We start from the raw sequence: 19,377 nt of genomic DNA, 5'->3' as shown, positions 1-19,377 counted from the left end.
CCTAGATTTTCTCAATCATTGGAGTTCCACAATCTGTGCCATAATTCCATAATATTTTGTCGATTCATTATGTAATAGTGATCTACTATAGTAGGGAGAAAGTGCCTAAATTATTTCCTCCTCCAAATCTTCATAATCTGCCCAATATTGTCATAATATTCCACAAAAATAAATAATATTAGGCAGAAATATGCAATTATTTATAAACCTTCCTAATGAATATATTAAAGTTAAAAATAAATTATCTAATGTAGAAAGAGAGGTTTAATGTAATGAAGGATGGTCATAGAACTTAATTTATGTTTAATTTAGAGGCATGGGCCTTAATTTATATGTAATTTAGAGGCCCATCACCAGACTCTCCTGAAAATTAATTTCTTTGGGTCAGGTATAGATGGTGTTTTCTGTTGAGAGGTATATGAGTGTTAACGGGAAAATTGTCTACTCAGAACACCCCTATCCCACTAAGGTGTGACAATACCTTAGAAACAAATAGAGAAAACTATTTTCGTATTCTTCTTTATGAACTATAAACGAAGAGGAATAGGATGAACCAACTTGTGTCTTGCGCTAGTCCTTTGATCCAATCTCTATCCTCTTTGACAGCTTCCAGCTACCTGCTCCCTTACTTGCCCAGCTTCACCAAGTTCCTGCAAGATCACAGCAGAAGAAAACTACACAAAGACATGGATTTATATTCATAAATAGCTTAGGATCAGATTTAAGCTAAACATGCAAATATAACAAAACATCATTGATACACAAGCATGTAGGAGAAACTCAAATAGTTTTATTGATATAACAAGAAGGTCCAGGAGGAGTTACAACCGATGATTCCTGATCTAGCATCAACCCCCCAGCAAAGGAATCCCCTCTTCACCTCCAACAAAGCATAAATCACCCAATACACTGATCTCTATCTCAAAACCAACAACAATTCTCTGCAATGTAGAAAATTCCAGCCTCTGGATCTCTGGGATGAGGGATCCATATATAGATGTATGCAAAGAGGATGAGTCAGCTTATGATTTGACTAGTGGCTTCTCTCTGTCAGTTCTTGCTTCCACTTGGAGACTGAGAGCCTCTTACTCATCCTTGGTCGAACTCAGTGAGGCAAGTGTCATTGGGGAAGATTCTGGAAGCTTCCATTGTCTGTCCACCTCGCAGAATGACACTGCCATTTGTCACTTCCCACTCAGCGCACCCTGGTAGTGCATTTAGGTGCGTTGCAACGCACCTATCTAGTGTACTTTGGTGCTATGAAACGCAACTAGCTAGTGGAGCAGCTGGAATGATCCTGATTTGACTGATTCTGAGCAGTTTCTGGTGGAGAACTTCTGGGAGAAGCTGTAATTGGTTGACCTTGTTCCTCTAGGGGTAGGAACAACACTTTTAGGGACTTAGGATCCCTTGTTTTATGGACATTTCATGCTTAGAGCTGTAAGGCACAAAAATGTCTATAACAGTTGCCCCCTAAAGTATGAGGCCGTTTATCGGGTGAAATGCTTTATTAGGAGGATCCGAAGTTATTTCAATGCTGGGAGGAGACCTGTAATAGGATACAATACAATACATTATCTTCATACTGTTTTCATGATCTAGCTGAGACGGGCATTCCCATGCTAAGCTTTATAAATTCATTTTTATGTACACAGGACAGACAATCGTCTGATGGTAGACTGATGATTCTGATGAAGTCATCATCCTTTTGGTAGGATGATTATCTGTGCTGCAATGTTGTACATGTCAATATCTTTATTTTTCCTGAATATATATCGCATCCCGGATGGATGAAACTAGATCCTGGGTCTTCAATCTCGTCCGATCTTCACTCGAAGTACAAGTCGATCCATGTGAGAAATGTTTTGAAGTCGAACATGGAAAGACATCGCTTGATTACCAGTCGATGATGTAAACTATTAACAAGCGCGAGAGGAATCACTGATAATGATGATGACCCTCAAGGTACTGCAGTACAATTCACGTGGTGTGAATAAAGGACTTGGCGTCGAACACCACGCAAAATCTTTCGGTCGAAGGTCATTGATGTATACCTATCGCCGGAAGTGAGGAACTTGCCATTGAGGCATGCAAGCTTCAAAGTACTGAATGGGGTGTTCCTAGATCAAATTCTTGGATAATGAGCTGATGTCAACAAGAAGCGATCCGTCAAAGGAGGGCCTTGATGAATCCCACATCAATGACACGGAACGGAGCAAATGATTTTGATGGAGGTGAAAACTATCTGATGATATATGGTTCAGGATGGCGGTCATGAAAGAATGAAGTGTAATGTATGGTAGTGGATGGGACACGGATGACTTCTCTGGATGACTTCTCTTGAACATGTCGGCGACACTTATGTGATGGATTGGTAGCATTTACCCCAAATGTGGATGGTATGGCGTGACCATGGCGATGTGACCGGTGAATGAAACAACCCAACCCAACTTAGGCACGGAGTGGAAGTGTCATGTTCAAGAGCGACTTGCTACCAATAAAGATTTTTTGAGTTTCTTCCCAATTTTTCCCCAGTCATTGCTGACCAGTACCTCTTTATTTTTGTCAAGCTTGAGGAGGATAACATATTCTTGTTCTATAATTTTCCCTTCGGGCAAACCCATCGCTATGTTTTAATGAGCCTAGCGATAGTGAAACTCGTTCTCGTCTAAAGACAAGTTTGTCGCTATTAATCTTTTTAACGAGTTTAACGACAAAGATAACTCGGTCCTTTTAATTTTTAGAGAGTCTGAAAAGGTACGTAAAGGTAACTCCGAAATTCCTTTTTCGTCATCTAATCCCTTAAGTCCGAAAAAGTATAAAACAATACAGAAGGGATGAATTTTCGATAGTTTTAACGAGCCGAACAAAACAAGCGCTCGATCTTTTTGTGCAATAATCCCTCAGGTCCAAAAAGATTAAAATCTAGAGGAGGGATAGCACTTCTGGTCGCTTTAACAAGCTGGAAGGCCAAAACTCGGCAATCTTTTCATATCTTACAAGTCAGTTGAAAAGAGATTAAAGAAGACTCGTCTTTTGAGGAACGAGTGATAAAATGGGTAGCAGCTGATTCCAGGTAAGGGTTGGAATTTTCCAATCACGATAGTGTCACAAAGATGGCTAGTGAAATCACTCTTCGCAGCTGTTCCTGAAAATGGGTAAACAATCAAATGGAGGTGAATGATCGGCCAATGAAAAGTGGAGGTGACGGTGCAAACACGACCAAGGCTTTAATGGCTGAAATGCTTCATTCATGGTGGTTATTTACCGGAGAATAGTTCATTTTTTAACGAGCTTAAACGTGGGTGGAAACATTTCCTCATGTCTTATGTTTATTTTTTAATGAGCTTGAACTATGTGCTAAAACTGCTCGATTAATCCAGTCATATGATAAGAATGTCTCATATAAAACGGCAACTTTTAAATTTTTGCCCGACATCCTTTCTTTATGCAAGTTAGGTGACGACTAATCCTACAAGTTTAAAGGGTTAGAGGTCCTAAAAATTTAAAAAATAAATAGCCGCCCCTTGCTTACACTCCAAAAGGTTTGCATGCCCCCAGGTATAAAATATGGTTTCAAAGTTACCCCTCAATTTGCAGACAAAACATTTGTTCTATCAGGAAAGGCCTACCTCTTACAGGTTACCCAAAGATTGTTCTATTCGCAGTGCAAACAAAACACTTCTTCGGCGATGTCTATCGAGATAAACAAAGGTGATTGACTCAGTTCTGTCAACTCACATAACTTTGACAAAAGAATCTTGTTCTAGAATAACCCCTTTTCCACCGACGGACGGGGTACGGACTAGTCATATTCTCCCACGGAAACCTACCCTATACCCGAAGTTTTCCTGCCGAAGCAGACCAGGACGCATGCCCCCTGGGTTTCAGTCATATCCCTCTGAATTACTGGCGCTCATCGGGAGGACGGACTGGAGATTGAGACATTTCTTGCGTGAAGAGACCATTTAGGGATGGTATATGACTATTTGCTATGCGTGATCTGGGAAATGAAAGCTGGTCCACGAGCTTGACCACTCTTCCTTCGTGCGGAAAACACATTACTCTAAAGAGTGAGGAGACGATGGCTCCCATGCAATAAATATAGTATCGTCCAAGGAGTAGGTTATAATCCAAGGGTCCTTGAACAACCATTACGTTCATTTGAACTGTCTTCCTTCTCAATGTTATGGGCACATTGGGGACGATCCCTAAAGATCGACTGGTTCCTTTATCAAAGCCTGTCAGATTTCTCATCTTAGGCAAAAGTGATGGCGAACCAAGCGCTTTCCAAGCAGTAGAGGAAAGGATACTCACAGAAGCCCCTTCATCTATGATGGTACCATCCATGACCATTCTATATATTTGAACGATAATTCGGAATGGTATGCTTGCTCATAAACGGGGTCTGCCTAGTTGATTCCTGTCGAAGGAGACAACTAGGTTGCTTGGAGGTGGGACCGAGTAGACGGCCACGTATGGCTCTGACGAACCTCCCTAATGCAGTAAGGGAATGGGTAGATTGCCCCCATGTTCGTCGGAGTCTGTGTTGATGAAGAGAATTTGGACGGTGTCATCCTTGTTTTCTTCAGTGACTGTATCATCCGAAGATAAAACCTCTGAAGGCAAGACCGGGTCAACTGCCGCCTCGACCTTTTGACTTTCGTCTGGTATGGATTCAGATGGTTTATCTTCGATGATAGGCGCTTCAGCTGACCACTTGAGCGGGCCAGCTGGATTCTCAACTAGCGACGGACTCGGCAAGAGTTTTTTATATCCAGGAGGAAGTCGTAACGATGAAACCGGACGATCATCCAAAACTCTTTTCGCTTCGTCTAAGAAGGGACAATGGTGGACGACATGATTGCCTTCGCACAGTTTACAGGGAAATCTAGCTTTCCCTTTTTGTCCTGGGGCTTCACTTTCGCTAGTTCACGGTGTGCTTTCAACATGATCATCAGAGGTTGATGACACCGGATTGTGCAAACAAGGAGACCAGTCCCTTAGTATCCGAGGGATGCAAGGACAATCTCTGTGAAAGTGGTCTCCTTTGCAAATGACACATGGCGATTTAGGCCTGGTCGGTGCAGTGTGTGGATTTTCGTTAGATGACACTCGTTTTCCCCCATTTGCCTTTGGCTCCTTCTTCTTCTTCTCTTTCTTCTTCTTCTCCTTCTTCTCCTTAGGAACCTAACTTTTGGCTTTGCCAGCCCCATTAAGTGAAGAGGAAGGAGGAGAGGAAGAATTAGAGGAAGTAGAAGGTTGGTGGGCAACTCTAGACTCGTCTAATTGCTGATTCGATTGTTCAGGAATAGTGGTGTTCTGAACGACATTGGTTGAGAAGAGCCTGACTGGCAAGCCAATTGTCAGTCCTGGAAGCGACAATGTGGCCATATGGGGTGCACCAACATCTCCCCAAGAGGAGAAGGGACTAGGATTTCCACCAAGGGGAATTCCTTGGTTGGTAGACTCCATTTTCTCAACCTAAGATCAACGTAGGAAAAGAGGGTGAATATTCCGTTTAAAACAAATTTTAAGATGCTTTGACACAACTTGTTTTTTCAATTTTAAAGAGTCGAGAAAAAACAAAAGATGACTCTAGTCTCCTTCGATTTTTAATGAGCCTGAAGTGACAAGTGCTCAGATGGACCTTTTCCGTTAAGGAGTCCAAAAAGGAACGAAATGGATTGCTTTGGAGATCTAGGTAGAGGGAGTACCAAACCAATCGCAAAACTGCAGAATACTTTTTACGGTACGGCAGTCAATCTTCCCGAATGCTGTGTTCGGTGCATTGCGATCAGTAGGGCGGCCGACACGGCTTCCTATGGATAAAAGGTTTTAAGCCTATAGGGGTCTCCCAATATATACTCGACGGTACGTGGGAGCACAAGTTCGTACTGGCACTTATCGTCTCAAAGTGGAGGAATCACCCAACCATCAGTGAGGACAACAGTTACCAGGCTTTACGACGCCGGAATACGTCTCTAGCCTAGACCTCTAAATGTTGTGCGTTAAGTTCCAAAGCGTTGTTAGATTCATTCAATTTATTTTAAGTTGATCTTTCTTAGAAGTTTGCCTTTTTGGGATCACCACGAGATGTGATGTAATTCCTAAAATGCAATCTAAAGATGATAAGCAAACTTTTATCTCTTTTCAGCAATGAAAATCCTAGCTACAAAGGGGAAAAGAAAGACACAATCTTTTCTGAAAGAGCAAAGAGCACACTGTAAATGCACTTTTTCCTAAATCAAGCCAAACAGACTATCAATATGCAAATGCACATATGCATGTATTTGTTTTCACTTTCTTAATATTGATGCCTAAAAAGAAAGTTGATGTACAAATCTGAATTTGCTTTCAAGCGGCAAACACAAACAAGCTTCTTTTCGAAATCAAAAGGTAGAGAAGATTACGACACTTTATGATTTTGAAATAAACACTCGTTTCGACACTAGAAAGTGACAAATTCAAACCAAAGGCAAAAGTAGAAGCATAATCGACTGCCAACAGCAAATAAACTTTCTACAAAGATCAAAATCTACACTTACGACAGATCTAGATCCAAGGACGACAGTGTGACTATTCTACTCTTTCAATGGAAAACTGTAAATGATGTAACAAACACACAAAGAACATCTACAGTCTTTTTGTACAAAGGAGGCGGAATTAAGGCAAAGAAAATGGGTTTTTAAACAGACACACACTGATCACAGGCTGCAAAAATCAAAGACAAAACTGAAGAAATGAAGCAAAGAACCTCAGCTGCACAGGGCTAGGCTGATCAGCGCACCTGTTACACAGAGAAACTGAATTGCAGCGCAGGTAGCCCTCTTGGGAACTGCATTGAAATGCATAATCTCTTCATTGTGCCTGCGCTGGGGCAGAAACGAGACTTCTGTCCAGGTTCTGGGTCACGGTTTGCAGTTTAATCTATGGATTTTGGCCGAGTAAAAGCAATCAGTAATGCACAATCAGAGGGTGGATTTAAAGGAGGTCTAAGAGCTATCACAAAGGGTAATCAGATCATTTGTGAATCAACTGTTCAAATCATAAACAAATCCAGTGAATGGATTGAAGTAGCAGGTGTCTACTTTGCATTTGATAATGGAAAATGCAGTTCGATTGCTACTTCTGTGTTTATGAAACAAACAACAAGAGAAACACAAACAAACTAACTAGACACGATCCCCAGTGGAGTCGCCATTTTGTTAACGGGAAAAGTGTCTACTCAGAACGCCCCTATCCCACTAAGGTGTGACAGTACCTTAGAAACAAACAGAGAAAACTAATTTCGTATTCTTCTTTATGAACTATAAATGAAGAGGAATAGGATGAACCAACCTGTGTCTTGCGCTAGTCCTTTGATCCAATCTCTCTCCTCTTTGACAGCTTCCAGCTACCTGCTCCCTTACTTTCCCAGCTTCAACAAGTTCCTGCAAGATCACAGAAGAAGAAAACTACACAAATACATGGATTTATATTCATAAATAGCTTAGGATCAGATTTAAGCTAAACATGCAAATATAACAAAACATCATTGATACACAAGCATGTAGGAGAAACTCAAATAGTTTTATTGATATAACAAGAAGGTCCAGGAGGAGTTACAACCGATGATTCCTGATCCAGCATCAACTCCCCAGCAAAGGAATCCCCTCTTCACCTCCAAAAAAGCATAAATCACCCAATACACTGATCTCTATCTCAAAACCAACAACAATTCTCTGCAATGTACAAAATTCCAGCCTCTGGATCTCTGGGATGAGGGATCCATATATAGATGTATGCAAAGAGGATGAGTCAACTTATGATTTGACTAGTGGCTTCTCTCTGTCAGTTCTTGCTTCCACTTGGAGACTGAGAGCCTCTTACTCATCCTTGGTCGAACTCAGTGAGGCAAGTGTCATTGGGGAAGATTCTGGAAGCTTCCATTGTCTGTCCACCTCGCGGAATGACACTGCCATTTGTCATTTCCCGCTCAGCGCACCCTGGTAGTGCATTTAGGTGCGTTGCAACGCACCTAGCTAGTGTACTTGGGTGCTATGCAATGCAGCTAGCTAGTGGAGTAGTTGAAATGATCCTGATTTGACTGATTCTGAGCAGTTTCTGGTGGAGAACTTCTAGGAGAAGCTGTAATTGGTTGACCTTGTTCCTCTAGGGGTAGGAACAACACTTTTAGGGACTTAGGATCCCTTGGTTTATGGAAATTTCATGCTTAGAGAAGTAAGGCACAAAAATGTCTATAACAATGAGAGAGTGTGACGCTTTATAAAATCTAGGATCATAAATGTTAGTGTGATTTGTGGAGTCGCTAAGGTGATGAGGATGCAATCAAAACATCTTTGCTCACCTACACAAAGAGTGCTTAACTTTTCGTATCCCAGGGGAAAAATCCTTCAATACGTTCCCTGGCAACGACGCCAAAAGATGTTGTCACTTCCAGAGACAACCTCATATGGCTTATAAGACCAGTACCTAGAACATCTAGATTTTGTGTGTCTCATATGATTCTCAGAAAGTTGGAGACATCACATATATTTTTGTAAATATGTATTCATATATATATTAGAAAACATGGGTTATTTCATTCATCTAAAGGCATAAGCCATGTACTTCTAGTACTTCTTCACATCTAAAACTCACAAAAATATATGTATAAACTAGTGAAGGTTGAATAGTTTAAGGACCTACAATTTAATAAGCTTTAGCAGATAAATGAGAGAAGATAAGGAGATAGAATAACTCATCACATACAACTTCAAGCATCAAGGATTCTACACTTATATGAGTTACAGGTAGACATAATGGATGAAAGGGGAATGGGTGCGATGATTCATGGAGCGCAATTTTAATGATATAATATCAAAGATCCATACATGCACATGCACTAACAAGTCAATACAAATGAATTTATCAGAAACATATGAAACGTTTCTAGTAGCTATGATTAGCTGAAATGAAAGAGAAAAGATGAACATAATGGAATTTAAATAGGGGGCTAACATACTCTGTTGGGTCCCCATAATACTAGTGATTACCCCATTACTATTGTATTTATACCCCTTATTAATATTGTTGTGCCCCTATTGCCCCCATATTGTTATTACTGTGCGCCATAGAATCCCTCTATTGTTATTTTTGTGGCTTTATATTATTATTGTTAGGTCGGCTGGATTATATTGTGACTCCTTAGACTCCTATATATAGAAAGGAGGTTTTGTCATTTGAATCATCCAAGAATTGTTCATTTATGTAATGTAAAAGAGGTTTCCCCCTTGAAGAGGCTGAATTCTAAGGCGTTGATCTATCTTTTCTATCTTTTCTTGAGCTGGTTTCATAACATTTGGTATCAGAGCTTTGGATTCTAGGGTTTCGCTTCTCCAAACAGGTCATCGTGGCATTTTCTCTATAACTTTTTTCTACGATGTTTCAGAAGTTGCAAGAAAAACCCATTTGAGAAGAAATCACACTGAACCTCGGGTACAAATTTCAGAGCTTTTCGCGCTATATTTGGGGAGATATGATCTGAGGAAGTTGGTCATTTTGCAGACTCCTAAATTACATTCCAAACAGGCGACCTCGGGAAAATTATCATAACTTTGTTTCTGAGTATCGGATTGAAATTTCGCAAGAAGGCACAGAAAGAGGACAAACTGTAGTTTTCTTTTATATATTTTTCAGAGTCAAAGGTCGAAACAGTGACACGTGGAACTTCATACAAGTTTGCTCTACTGAGCTAGTCTACAATCAGGTCACTGCGGGAGACTGTGCATAACTCTTTCTTGGAGAATCCAATTTGGATCCGACTAGTGGCATTGGAAAGAGGATACAAAAGGATACTACAGGTTAGAATTTCAGAACTGGATGATTTGAAACTATAGAGATACATCAGATTAAATACCAGGCTTCTACAAAGTGAAAAAAGGTGTGTAGTTTTTTTTTTAAATTTTGTGTAAGCTTGGTTTGAAGGAATTCAAAGGGCATAGTAAAGCATTATTATCGGTAATTGATGCCCCGAGGAAAGAAAATGTAAACACCTAGTAAGCAACCTGAAAGCTCTAGCATGACTTATGAAGAAGAGGAAGAAATGAAACATGATATAGCAAAATTACGAGACCAAGTGCAACAAGTGTCACTTGCACAAAAAGGAGCAGAATCTAAGATGGATGGTTTAAAGAAAGATGTAGAAGCTAAGATGGATGGGTTAAAGAAAGGCGTAGAAGCTAAGATGGATGATTTGAAGATAGATTTGAAGACAGACATGGAAGAATTGAAGAAGTTGCTACAAGAAAGGGTCACTAATGGTGAAAGTGTAGTAAAGGAAACTCATGATGAGAACAAAAGAAATGTTAATCATGATTCCATAGACTCTAATGTTGGATCGAAGACCCACCATATTCCAAAAATCGATATGAGGAAGTTTGATGGCAAGGATCCCGCAACATGGATATTAGAGATGGAGCAATTCTTCGATCTCAATAATTTGCAAAACACACAAAAGGTACGTATGGAAACTTTATATTTGGAACCAAATCAATTTGTATGGTATCAATGGCTTTGCTCTCGTAAACAATTTATCACTTGGGCAATTTTTATGGAAGAATTGATAGCACATTATGAGGATACAAAAAGCAACACTTTTTTTAGCCAATTGATAAGTCTCAAACAAAAGGGTTCAATAATGGAGCACATTGAGGAGTTCCAAAAATTGAACATAAGGGTAAAAGATATTCCAGAGGAGCATAGGATTGATGTTTTCATAGGGTCTTTAAAGGATAATATCCAACATGATGTTCACCTTTGGGAACCTGATTCATTAGAGAAGGCATTCAGGTTAGAAAGAAAAATGGAAAGCAAAATTATGGCAACCAAGAAGCATACCACTCACAACTATAAAGACGGAAGTGTTGTCGCCCCTAGTCTTCCACAACCTATAAGGTTGACACCACAACAATTGGAAGAAAAAAGAGAAAAAGGGCTTTGTTACAATTGTGATAGAAAATACACTAAAGGTCATAAGTGTGGTAAGAAGAAATTATTCTACATAGATTGTGAAGAGGAAGAAGAAAAGGAGCAAGAAAGGTCAAAAGAAGAGGATATACTCCAGGAACAATGTATAGATGAAGAACAAATAAATCTGACCATATCTTGTAATGCATTGGCGGGAATTACCACTCCTCAAACCATCAAGATAGAAGGACAAATCAAGAAGAAAAAGGTAATAGTGTTGATTGATTCAGGAAGCACCCACAATTTTATTCATTGTAAGGTAGCAAAAGAATTGAATTGCTTCCTATATCTAGCACCAGAGTGTCAAGTGATGATTGCAAATGGAGGAACAATAAATTGCTCTGGAAAGTGCCATAATATCAAGCTATCCATGGGAGAATATGTATTGACTAGGCCAATGCTTTCCATTCCAATGGGAGGTGTTGATGTTGTACTAGGAGTCTAATGCCTACAATCCTTGGGTACAAAAGCTTTTAGTTTTCAAGAACTTTTCATCAAATTTTCTACGGAAGGAAAGGAAGTTGAATTAAGGGGTACTGCAGGGAAACCAGGAAAGATAATCAGCTCTAATGGTATGACAAAGCTTCTAAAAAAGGAGCAAAGATGTGTAATTGCACAATTATGTTCACTAGATGTTTCCACATCGAAATCATCTATTTCTCCAGATCTCCAAAAAGTCCTGGACAATCATTCCAAGGTATTTGAGACTCCCAAAGGTCTCCCACCTATGCGTGATCATGATCATACTATTCATCTGATTCCAAGAAGTGTTCCTCCAAACATCAGGCCGTGCAGATATCCCTATGTCCAAAAGAGTGAAATTGAACATATGGTTGCAGAAATGCTAGAGGCTGGTATAATTCAACCGAGTCAAAGTTCTTTCTCTGCTCTAGTAGTATTGGTGCACAAGAAGGATGGATAATGGCGCATGTGTCCAGATTATAGGGAGCTCAACAAGCTTACTATTAAAGATAAGTTCCCCATTCCTGTCATTGATGAATTACTGGATGAATTGCATGGATCAATTTACTTCACCAAGTTGGATCTTCGTTCAGGATATCATCAAATCAGAATGAAGATTGAAGACATTCCAAAAACAACATTTAGAACTCATGAGGGTCATTATGAATTTTTGGTCATGCCTTTTGGCCTTACCAATGCACCTTCAACATTTCAAGGTTTGATGAATTCAATTTTCAAACCATTCCTTAGAAAATTTGTGCTAGTATTTTTTGATGATATACTAATATACAGCAAGTCTTGGAGGGATCATGTTGAACATGTTGACAGGGTGCTACAACTATTGGAGGAGAAACAATTATATGAAAAAATATCCAAATGTTTCTTTGGAGTCCAGGAGGTGGAATATCTGGGTCACATTGTATCTCATGAAGGAGTTAAGGTAGACCCTAGCAAAATTAAAGCCATTAAGGAATGGAAAATCCCTACATCTATAAAGCATCTGTGAGGATTTCTTGGGTTGACAAGGTATTATCGCAAGTTTCTTAAGAATTATGGGAGAATAGCAGCACCTCTAACAACATTATTGAAGAAAGATGCATTTTCATGGGCTCCGGAAGAAACAAAGGCCTTTGAACATCTTAAAGAGGCAATGTGCCAAGCACTGGTCTTAGCTACACTGGACTTCTCAAAAACCTTTATTGTGGAATGTGATGCTCCAGGAAATGGAATTGGTGCTGTTCTAATGCAAGATGAAAGACCCATTGCTTTTGAAAGTCATCCAATCAAGGGAAAGTTTTTAAGCTAAGCTATTTATGAGAAGGAAATGTTGGCAATACTCCATGCACTTAAGAAATGGTGAACCTACCTAATGGGAAGACACTTCAAGCTAAAAATAGATCATGATAGGCTTAAATACTTTTTAGAACAAAGATTATCCTCTGAAGAGCAACAAAAGTGGGTCACAAAGATGTTGGGTTATGACTTTGAAATCATCTACAAAAAAGGGAAGCAAAATGTGGTGGCAGATGCACTCTCAAGAAAGGATGAGGATATGGAAGCATTGTTGTGCGCCATTTCTATTATCCAACCAAATTGGATAAATGAAGCAAGGGAGGAGTGGAAGAATGATGAAGAAGTGTGGGCACTTATTCGAAATTTACAACAAGATTCTAGTATGTTTGATACATTTAGCTGGAAAAATGATTCATTATGGTACAAAGATCGCTTATACCTCTGTAAGAATTTCCAGCTAAAACAAAAGATTCTTATGGAATTGCACACTTCTCCCTTAGGAGGGCACTCAGGATTTTTAAACACTTACCACAGGGTTAAGAAGGAATTTTTTTGGGATGGCCTTAAATCAGATATTCAAAAGTTTGTGGTGGAATGTTTGGTTTGCCAACAAAATAAAGTTGAAACAATTAAGACACGGGACTATTAGAACCTTTATCCATTCCAAGCCAACGTTGGGAGCAGGTTTCAATGGATTTTATCACAGGTTTACCCAAGTTTGAGGGAAAGAGTGTCATCATGGTGGTAGTTGACAGACTTACCAAGTATGCACACTTTTGTGCATTATCACATCCATTTAAAGCCAGTACAGTTTCTACTGCATTTATGGAAACAATTAAAAAGCTACATGGAAACCCAAAGATTATTGTAAGTGACAGAGATCCCATTTTCACTGGAAATTTTTGGACAAAATTATTTTCTTGTCTTGGTACTCAGTTAGCTCATAGCTCATCTTATCATCCTCAATCTGATGGGCAAACTGAGATAGTAAACAAATGTTTGGAAGGATATCTTCGTTGCTTTGTATCTGATAAATGGACACAATGGGTCAAATGGTTGCCTCTGGCTGAATGGTGGTATAACACTTCTTTCCATACAGCAACAAAAATGACCCCATCTATGGCACTTTATGGGTATCAACCACCATCCATCACATCATATTTAAGAGAAAATTCTAAGGTTCAGGTAGTGGAACATCACATTGAACATCAACAAAAAGTCCTCCAACTCTTAAAGGATAACCTCATGTTGGCACAAAATAGAATGAAACAACAGGCAGATCAACATCGTAGTGAAAGAATTTTTGATGTAGGTGACTGGGTATTCCTACGGCTACAACCATATAAGCAATTGTCCCTCAAGCAAGCTAAGAAGGATAATAAATTATCACCAAAGTATTATGGTCCGTACAAGGTGTTGCAAAAGATTGGTACTATGGCATACAAATTGGAGCTTCCTGCAGCTTCTCGATTGCACCCAGTTTTCCATGTTTCATGTTTAAAGAAGGTTATAGGCGACAAGTTCCCAGTTCAAACAATATTGCCAGAACTTGACGAGGAAGGAAAAATTATATTGGAACCGGAAGCAGTCACAGAAACAAGAACTCGACAGCTACAAAATCGATCAATTTCAGAGTATCTTATCAAGTGGAAGAACTTATCTGCTGAAGATTACACATGGGAGGATGAGAATTTTATGCAGAAGTATCTAGAACTACTCAAGCGTTGAGGACAACACTTTTTTGAAGGAGAGGGGCATGTTAGGTCCCCATAATACTAGTGATTACCCCATCACTATTGCATTTATACCCCTTATTAATATTGTTGTGCCCCTATTGCCCCCATATTGTTATTACTGTGCCCCATAGAATCCCTCTATTGTTATTTTTGTGGCTTTATATTATTATTGTTAGGTCGGCTAGATTATATTGTGACTCCTTAGACTCCTATATATAGAAAGGAGGTTTTTCCATTTGAATCATCCAAGAATTGTTCATTTATGTAATGTAAAGGAGGTTTCCCCCTCAAAGAGGTTTAATTCTAAGGCGTTGATCTATCTTTTCTATCTTTTCTTGAGCTGGTTTAATAACATACTCTAGTAATTAAAGGAAGAATCACCACCATTTTCTTAATGTTCTGAAAGATGCATATCATAATGTCATACAGTGTTGAAAATAACATGTAGATCTTTATTTAGGATTTTGAACCTGTGTGAAGTGTTGCTTCCCACTATTTATCTGGAGATGGGAGCATTGAATAGTAATTAAAAGAAAATATCTAAGATGAGCCTCAATTGTCAGATTGACTAGATTCCTTGGCCTGGGATTGCTCTGTGGCCAAAAAATGACTACAAAATATTAATGACTTCATTAAATGGTGACACATTACAGGCTAACAAAACAAGTCACCAGTCACATGAAAATGCAAACAAAATATCTCCATGCCCATCCATGGGATTGCCTTTGCTTTAGGTTGTTGCTTGTCCATAGTCTGGCCTCATGTGTCACTTAGCCAATTCCCTTCGCTTCTGCCTTTACTTCTCGAATCATTTTTTCTTCAAATTTGGGAGTGGTGAACTATCAGTTTCATGCCATAGTACAAAAGCAGAGGTCACTTGATGTGGTACTTCGTCTTCCCTCTGCATGGAGCACCATGCTAGATCATCAAGTCCTCCCAAGCTTCCATGTCTTCATTTACTCTGTTAGTGTCAACCTTGGTTTCATGTCACAAGGGGCCTTACAGGATCAGCCCATGCCATTTTTTGAATGCTCCATCTCTTCTCTTAAATGCCTCAGCTCCCGACCCAGCACACCTTTAAAGTTTTGCATTACCTTGTCGCAGAGTTATTACATCAAGATTTCCAATTTAATTCCTTACGAGACAGGGAATTCCGATCAACTTTAGCCCCATTTGCTTCATGTGACTGGGAGATATGACCAGGCGCTTAGTTCTCGGTCGCTAGGGCCTTTAGACTACCCTCTAGGTGTATTTTTCCTTTGTTACATAGAATCACACATATCAGTCATTTCTAATGCTCGCCTTCAGTGCTTTCTCCCCAACATTGCCATCTTCGATGTGCGATGTGGTCAAGCCCACCCAAGATATCACAATCGACAATTTCATAACATTGCCTTTGTTTTTCTCCCTTTGACACTTGCAACCACTGAACACTATTTGGGCCCACCAGGGATATCGCAGTCGATAATTTCATAACATTGCATTTGTTTTTCTCCCTTTGACACTAGCGATTGCCGATATGTGGGACTGCTTGTCCTGCTTAGCCCTTGGTTCTTCTCTCTTCCCGTGACCATTGACTAGCCCCATTATCGAAGCTCCCACCAATTGGAGGTTTGCAATCGACAAATCCCTTGTGATGCACAACTCGATGTGACCCAAGATCACCGATATCCAATTAATGATGTCATCAATGCCACATGTTGCTTCCTAATTGGTGACACGTGTCACTTAGATATGCTCCATATGACTCCTGAAAATGTTAGATCAGCATGCCACATGTCCTCCATACTACCACATCATGATGACATCAGCCACCATGTGGCCCCATTTGGACCAATAGTATTCCACCACATGGCCCCTTAGAGGAGAGAGAAAAGATCTACCTACCCCTGCTTTTTCGTTGATTTCTTTTGCAAATCATTTTCGGCCTCTCCTAGGAATTTACACTTATCGACATATTCCTCTTGTGATTTCATAACAGTGATCAGTTGAAATCACCAATTACTGATTTGGGATATGTTTCGGCAGTTACAGTCGTTGATATTTGAGCCCACCGATGCACCATACAAGACCCTCGATGTCTGGTTATTGATGCACCCTGGACCTCCGATCACCAATAAGATATATGCCACAGGACCTCCAACCACTGATAAGTCTATATCGGCGATCGCTAATTTCTGATTATCTATGTGCTCCCCTGCTTCTACTTTAGAAAACTTCGATTTGTGAGATCTGATATTAAACTTGAACATTTTCCTTTTCTTTCTAGTTTTCAGGGGTAACTTTCAACCTTCTCTAACTTTTGATTCTGGAGTCCATTTTGGGAGTTCCATATACTGTTGGAAAGCTAATTCCAAGCACTCTCCTTTGGATGGTGTTTGATTTATATTTGAGTTCTTATATTGCTTGGAGGCTAGATCCAAACATATCTATTCTTTTTCCCTCTTTGTACAACTGGAACTCTCTTTTCAAAAGGGTGACAACAAGTCCCTCCCACAGAGGAGGACTTACAATCCCTAATTCTAACACTCCATCAGGTGAATTAATTTTTAATTAATGAAAATTAATCCATTTTGTTAGGTATATCTATGTGGTTTTTATCTTGTATTTTCAGTTTTTATGATCATGTTTTGCAAGGTTTTATCTAATTATTTTTGCAAATTTGAGGTTGTTAAGTTGAAGACTATAAAGTTTACTCTTCTTTTGGTAGTTAGGGTTTTTTTTATCACTAGTAGCTAAAGTGGAGAATTTTGTTAGACCTTCCAGAAATTTCTAGACTAACAAATGGTGACTCCACTGTGTTGAATCAAATCCTTGGTGATTTTATTGTTATGTCAATTTTTATTTATTCCTTCTATTTGTAGACCTATAGTGGTTTTTGGAAAGATATGTGTGTTTCTATGTTCTTGCTTCTCTTGTGCAGGTCAAAAGAACCAACTAAGCCAGAGACAATAATTTCCATTACAGATCTACGAAGTAGGAGTCTCTAGAGCATAACACACTTTACTGAGAATTTCTTGCGATAGGCAACATAGGTTTTAGGCTAGAACCTACGTTATAACACATGAACCAAGTCAATTTTTGTGTTATCAACTTTCTATTGCCTTGGACACCTTTTTAATGATTTTATTTCCAACTTTGGGTTTTGGTTATCTGTTACAAGGGTTTTCCACTTTTCTTGTCCAATTCCTTAGGCCTTGATAATATTGGTTTTCCTGTCTTTAGGAGATAGGAAAAATCCCCTTAGGGTTTGAAGTAATTTTCGACCACTTAATAGAGGATTTAATGAGTTGGGTAGTGTAGTGTTTATATCCTATATCCACTATTTCTCCAACATAATAAAACTTTTGTTTTCAACGTTTTTAATCCTTAGTAACATCATTTTAGATTCCATTTGAACCTTTTGTTTCACTATTCCTCTAGGCTCTTTTCTAGGTGTCCTTAGGATATATCTAGTTTATTTGTTATTCTTTTTCACCATTTAGACAGTCTTATTTGTTGGTGTTTGTAGCATAAATCTAGGGAAGATTCATTCATATTCTCCCAACCCAGGTTCCACTCCCACAAAGATTGACATACATGCTCTTTGAGAGTAATTTCTATATGATAAATCTAGTATCTTAGAACTTAGATCCAACCTCACTTGGTTTTATATCTCTTGGTCCCCTTTTTATTTGTGTTGCTTATATTTTCATAGGTTTTCTTGTTGCCTTTATAACCTCTTAGGTGGGAAATTATCTGTCCAGTTCAACTGTTTTATTGTTGTTCTTTTTTCTGTATATTTTACAGTTTCAAGCTTTATTTTCTAGTAGCACATCACATTTGAAAGCATGCTCTAAGTAACCCATTGAAACACACTCTTGCAGATAGAAGAGAACTTTACCCAAGGGAGTTTTCATTTGACAACATAACTCAATACTGTAATGGTACTAGTTCCAACATCCATGAGTATGGCTAGTATCTAGGACCCAAGATCCTACATCTGTAATAAATTTAAAATATAAATGGAAATCATGTTGTTGAATGATCTCATTTTTACCCTCCTAGAGATCGTGTAAACCATTCTATGGAACCTAGTAGTATAACCTTCAAGATGAGGACTTGGCCTTAAATCAAGTATGTGAACCATCTTGTGTGCAATGGATTCCACTCTCCCTGTGACACTGAGATCTATGTTACATCAGGGCAGTGATCGAGAATAGGTAGAGCAATAATGAATGCGATGTAGAAGGGAATAACAATGAAGGCCTAACACTAGAGAGAACAGAGAGTGGTAATTTGTGTCCTACATTTTAACTATACCTCCAAAAGAGATGAATAGAGCTAGTTAACTAAGCTAGAGACTCGAAGAAAATAACCACTATTCACTACTAAGAAGTCAACAAAGTAAAACAAAGCACCTAGATTATTCATACAACAAAGGGAGGATAGAAAGAAATATATGACCTCCATCATATCCAAGAGTGGGAGAACATTGTGAATCATCTAAGAACAAAGAGGAGGACGAGGATGACATCAAAGCAACATGAATCGATCATTTATTGATAGATGAGTAGCCATTTTGTAACAAAACCCCTCCTAATCCCCTTCCCTAACTGATATTAGAAGGAGGTAGTTACTATGCTAACCCAATCTTCATGGTACTATTATGGAAATGGGATGTAAAAACTTTCAACCTTTTTTGACTCCCTCGAAACATAAAATGGATGCCTTTTTTGAATTTTCATTTTAGAATCCTTTCCAAAAATATAATTTTTTTCTTGATGCAACTCGCAGATCAAGGGATGTGACCATTCAAATGATTTTCCTATTAGATTGTGTCATGTCACCCTGGCCTACCATGTGGAACCTATGTGGTCCCACGAGGTGCCTACAT

The sequence above is a fragment of the Pinus tabuliformis genome, chromosome X, assembly GCF_031772625.1.
Source record: "Pinus tabuliformis cultivar Carrire ecotype Pingquan chromosome X, CPIR1, whole genome shotgun sequence".
In the NCBI taxonomy this organism is placed as follows: Eukaryota; Viridiplantae; Streptophyta; class Pinopsida; order Pinales; family Pinaceae; genus Pinus; species Pinus tabuliformis.
This window is presented reverse-complemented; position numbering follows the sequence as displayed.